The sequence below is a fragment of the Vulpes vulpes genome, chromosome 4 (assembly GCF_048418805.1).
Source record: "Vulpes vulpes isolate BD-2025 chromosome 4, VulVul3, whole genome shotgun sequence".
NCBI classification, from domain to species: domain Eukaryota; kingdom Metazoa; phylum Chordata; class Mammalia; order Carnivora; family Canidae; genus Vulpes; species Vulpes vulpes.
In genome coordinates, this window is record NC_132783.1 from 107,692,574 (window position 1) to 107,698,425 (window position 5,852).

Here is a 5,852-nt window from a genome sequence, read left to right on the forward strand (position 1 = left end):
TAAAGATACAGCAGTGAATAAAACAGGGGTGGTCTTTTCCTTCTTTGAGCTTATTTTATAGGTGAGAAGATAGATATTAAACAGGAAAACACATACTAATAAATATGAACTAACCAGCTGTGGCATGTGCTATACAGAAACGAAGTATGTTGCAGTGAGAAGTAGCAGAGAGGAGAACAGATTTATATTAAGATGGGACTCAAGGAAGGCCTCACTGGGTCCTTAATAAATCCTGCCTTGTGATGCTTCATTTATTCTAATAAATAAGTGCCTTATGGCAACTTTCCCTTCACTTTATCATTTATATCAAAATCCATGAGTAAATGGGTTAGATTTTACATGAAAAATCACAGGAAATTATTTTTATAGCTTTTGCCTCTTAAGACAAAAATCCAAAAAGGTGGGAGTCATGAGAATAGAATACTTGATAATAAAAATGATAGAGGTATTTCCGGTTCCGGTGCAGGGACTTTCGTTCTTGGTGGTCAGTTGTTGCAGTTGGTGGGTACTAACTGAGCCAAGATGCTGTGGAATCTGCTGGCTCTTCGCCAGATTGCCCAGAGGACCTAAGTACTGCTTCACGCAGGCAGTTTGAAAATAAAGTTCCAGAGAAACAAAAGCAATTTCAGGAGGATAATGGAATTCCAGTGCATCTAAAGGGTGGAGTAGCTGGTACCCTCCTGTATAGGGCCACTATGATGTTTACAGTTGGTGGAACAGCATATGCCATGTATCAGCTAACTGTGGCTTCTTTTCCCAAGAAGCAGGATTAACTTCAATTCATCTCAGCAGGCAGTTGGTTCAGTTTCATTCAGCTCTCTATGGACCAGTAATCAATAAATTCAGTATTTATTGACTTAATACTAACTGCCACCAATAAAGCAGTCTTTACCATGAAAAAAAAAATAAAAATGATCTATAAAAGAAATCAAAGTCCAACTATAGATTATGATTTTTTAAAAATTATTTTACTCAAAGGTGTTAATAAGATTCCTCTGCCAAGAGCTTATATAACTGACAAGTATTTCATTCCAACAGAATGGGAAAATGATATAACAGTTAACAGAAGATAAATTACAAAAGGCCAATAAATACATGGGGGAAAAAAGATAACCATACTAGGAGCCAGGAGAAGTCATATTAAAACAACTACATGAGGGACATCTGGGTGGCTCAGCAGTTGAGCGCCTGCCTTCCGCCCAGGGCGTGATCCTGGAGTCCCAGGATCGAGTCCCGCATCCGGCTCCCTCTATGGAGCCTGCTTCTCCTTCTGCCTGTGTCTCTGCCTCTCTCTCCTTCTGTGTCTCTCATGAATGAATAAATAAAATCTTTTAAAAATGTTAAATTTTATTTATTCATTCATGAGAGACACACAGAGGCAGAGACACAGGCAGAGGGAGAAGCAGGCTCCATACAGGGAGCCCGAAGCGGGACTCGATTCCGGGTCTCCAGGATCATACCACGGGCTGAAGGTGGCACTAAACTGCTGAGCCACCAGGGCTCTCTGAATAAATAAAATCTTGAAAAAAACCAAACTATTGTACTAACCCTTGGCTATGCCAGCTAGGAAGTATTTCACATTATCTCTATACCCAACATGGGGTTCAAACTCATGACCCCAAGATCAAGAGCTGCATGGTCTTCTGACTGAGCCAGTCAGGTGCCCCTGTCACAGAAATTTTATTTATTTTTTATTTATTATGCATTTAATTAGTTATTATATGATCCTGTTTTATGAAAGAGTTATGTATTGGCAAAGTTTTAAAATCATATTTTCAGGCATGAAGAGAAAATTGTGATGGAATTTTGAACAGTGTTCAACCTGAAAGAGATTTTAAAGATCATCTGTTAACAATCCTCCTATTATATGAAAGGGGAAACTGAGTTCCCATTCATGAAAGGGGTATGTAATTTGCCTCGATTTTCACAGGAAGAAAAGAATCCCAGCACCCCCACATCTATATATGGATAAATTTGTGCCTGATGGTAGGATAAAAAAATAGCACGGGAGTAATGTCAAACTGACTTTCCATAGAGAGTAAATAACAATAATATCTCAGGGCTTCAGAAGAGCCTTCTACATTAAGAGATACTCCTGATTTATTAGACAGCATGCCTGCATGCTTAAGGTATCATGTGCTAGAGTCAGAAACATTTTAATTGGAATTCTGAGTTTGTCATTTCAGATGTTTAATACTGGCTAGTTTACTGAACCTGTCTGAGATATGGCTTCCTGTTCTATTAATGGGAATAAATATCAGAGTAGCCTGTAAGGACTGTTTCTAAGGCTTAGGAAACACAAACATGAAAATATTGGATTTATTATTCTACAGTTTTGCAGTGCCAAAGTTCACCAAATCTTTTTCAGAGGTATACTTTACCACCATAAATTTGCTTCCAATTCTCAGTCTACAGAGCAATTTCAGCATGAGAGAAGGAATGAAGATAGATCATTTCTCTACATTTTTTTTGTACTTTAGATGATACTTTCATCTTAACATCTGATTATCCCATGCTCCTGTATACAAATAATCCATGTGGAAGTTGCAAGGGTCATTATCAAATATACTTTCAACTGAATTTTGCTCAATAGCTGACAGTACCACCAAACTTCATTTTCTGTGAACTTCAAAGCACAAACTTGAGCTGATTATTAATAAAATACAGAGGGGCCATTTTGAATGATAGTTTTCTAATTCTACAAAACTATAAATCTCATCCAATCAAGGGGGCAGAAATTATGGAAACAGTAATTCAATTATTTTGTGTATTTGTTTAATTTCTTTAATCTATCTAGCCTCTGAATGCCATTTTGTCATATATACTAGTAACAGGCAGGATTCCAACTTCCTTTATTGTAGACCAAAGGGCTATAACATCCTTCTTCTCATGCCTGAGGAAGTGGAGCACAAGCAATGGACTCCAGCTTATGCAGCACATGCTAGCACATTTGACCCAAAGTGAATGGCTGATTTAGAAATTAATCAAGATTGTAAAAGTGGCTAGTATCAAGTATAGAGACTATTCTTGAGATATGACCTTGGTTTTGTTCCCTGGTGCCTTATCTCCTTGATGTTCTGGAATAAAAGTATGACTAGAAAGAACACTGTCACAACATAGAATCCAACAATATTAAATCTAGAATCAGCTCTTAAGGTTCATTTAATCCAACCTTTTCACATCCTTGTAACTTTATACATTATCTAAATATGTTGTGTCTTGCACATTTCTAATAATTATATAGAAATAAAAATAATAATTCTACATATGCACAACGTTGATAAAGCTGTGGAAGAAATTGGTATGTGTGAAACAACTTTTCAAATTCAGAAAACCCAAAAGGAACTAACAACAGCGTGACAGGTTATTTTTCTCCCAATTTCACACTTAAATAAAACATTGTTCCATATGGAGTGTTAACTTTTTATTCCATTCCATTCAGAACATTCACCTGACTTCTCTCACCTCTTGGTCTTATCTTTTATGAGGACTAAGAATCTAAAAACGGCCAAGTAGGATGTGGGTCATAGGATATTTGTAGAGAAACTTGAGTGAGACAAACTCCTATATTTAAAGTGAAAATTCTTTGGCCTGATTAAAAAGAAGGTGAACCTAGCCAGAGATCTCTGTTTTTATTTATTTTTTAACTCTAGAGTTCAGACTAATGTTTCAGGGTTTTGATCAGGGTAGGAGTTGAATAGATAGAACAGGACAATGAGGAAATATTAAAGGCAAAGAAAGTCTTTAGTAGCACCTTATGGAATCAGTAAATAAAATCTATGCTTTTATAAAATATTTTTATAATATTTTATAGTGTATACTTTCACTTCAGTTTGCTTCTCTGCCCATTCTGCTAACCCATAATAGAAACTAATATTCTACTGGGATATCCTAAATTCTCTAATTTCTATACCTTTTTAGGAAAAGGTAGAGAATAGAAACATCTTCAGCAGTATTTCTCAAAGTCTATTATACAAGGCAATAATCCCAAGGAATGATCCTTCAGAGGGGAAAAGACATCAGAATCAAAGTTGAGGAAAAGTGTGTATGAGGTCTCCACTTCAGGACAATCACACAGCTTAGTGTTGTACATCCTCTAAAATGTTCTGTAGTAAAGAAACTTATAAAAAAAAAAAAAAGAAACTTATAACCGTTGTTTGGCAGTGCATTTCCCAAACTTATTTGCCCACAAAAGCCTATTTTGTACAACTTATGTTAGGTAGAATCAATTTTATGGTAGTTGAGGAGCTGAACATTGCCTAAATCTCCAGCCGTAGACTAGATAAAGGGTGTTGAATTCAACACAGGTAAGAGAAATCTGTGTGAGTTGACATACTGCTTTCTACTTTCCATACCTGTCCTTTGGAGCCTGACAGCTTTGACTTCCCTTGTGATGGACTATTGACTATGTAATAATAGTGATATATCATCCAACAGTCAGGTTCCATTCAATTCATCAAAAATACTTCACAGCTTTTGAATGGAAAAAATGGTGTCTCCAATGGATAAAAGCATTGAGCTGGTTTCAGTGCCTTGCATGTGTATATTGTGTACATGTACACAAACATATGTACATCTATTTCAAAAGAAATACAGATTTAAATTTGACTAAGAACTTGGCTTCTGCAAGAATCAAAATGATATCAATTCTAGTTCTTATCAGTTAGCAATTTTAGTTCTCATCATTTTTGTTTTGTTTTGTTTTGTTTTGTTTTTTTAATGTTCTCTATGCTAGAACTAAGATCTAGGGATAGGCAAAGTTTGAGTCCACAGCTCAACCACACCACAAGAGACCAACAATTAATAAGATTAGCCTATTCCAGGGATCCAAAGTAATACTGTTGGTTGTCTTTTAAAATTTTGTTCTGAGTCTTAATTTTTATTTAAGAAAAAAATACCTATTTTAAACAGAAATATTATAGTTTTCTGACATTCTTCATTAAATAATTTTTACATAGAATAATCAGTAGGTAATAAAAGAATATATATACAATATATATAAGGAGTAAATAACAAAGATATGGCAATCCCTTCTGGGCACAATACTCATCTTAATTAAAATATTATTAGCATTAACCTGAAGTTATCTATATACCCAATCCTTTTTCCATCTCTACATCCTCAGAGTAACATATTGAATTTCTTCATTGTTTCTTTGCTTTCCTTTAGTGGTTTATGTTTATATCTCTAAAAGTTTTGTTTCATTTGAAATATATCTTAATGGAATTACAATACTACCTTCATTTTTCTCCTCAATTTACATCTTTGATTTATCCATGTTTTTTTTATCTAGCTACTTATTTATTTACTTATTTATAAAGATTTTATTTATTTATTCATGAGACAGAGAGAGAGAGAGAGAGAGAGAGAGAGAGAGGCACAGGCACAGGCAGAGAGAGAAGCAGGCTCCATGCAGGGAACCCAACGTGGGACTTGATCCCAGGACTCCAGGACCACACCCTGGGCCGAAGGCAGGCACTAAACTGCTGAGCCATCCAGGGATCCCCAATCTAGCTGTATATTTAAAGATTTTATTTATTTATTCATGAGAGATATAGAGAGAGGCAGAGACATAGGCAGAGGGAGAAGCAGGGTCTCTGCAGGAAGCCTGATGCGGGACTCCATCCCAGGACCCTGGGATAAGGACCAGAGCCAAAGGCAGATGCTCAACCACTAAGCCACTCAGATACCCCAATAAATAAATAAATACATACATGCATATTTTTTTTACTGTAGAACAGTCTACTGTATTACTATTTCACAAATTTAAAAAAACCAAAAAATTATTTACCTCATCTAATGTTGGTAGTTATTGAATTGTTTGCTCTTCTCTCAATTACAAACTATAAACA

At 35.6% G+C, this 5,852-nt stretch overlaps 1 pseudogene; it reads left to right on the plus strand.

Annotated features, from left to right (window-relative positions):
- The first annotated feature begins 465 nt into the window (after nucleotides 1-465).
- Nucleotides 466-905, plus strand: LOC140598462 (cytochrome c oxidase subunit 7A2, mitochondrial pseudogene; annotated as a pseudogene).
- The last annotated feature ends 4,947 nt before the right edge of the window (nucleotides 906-5,852 follow it).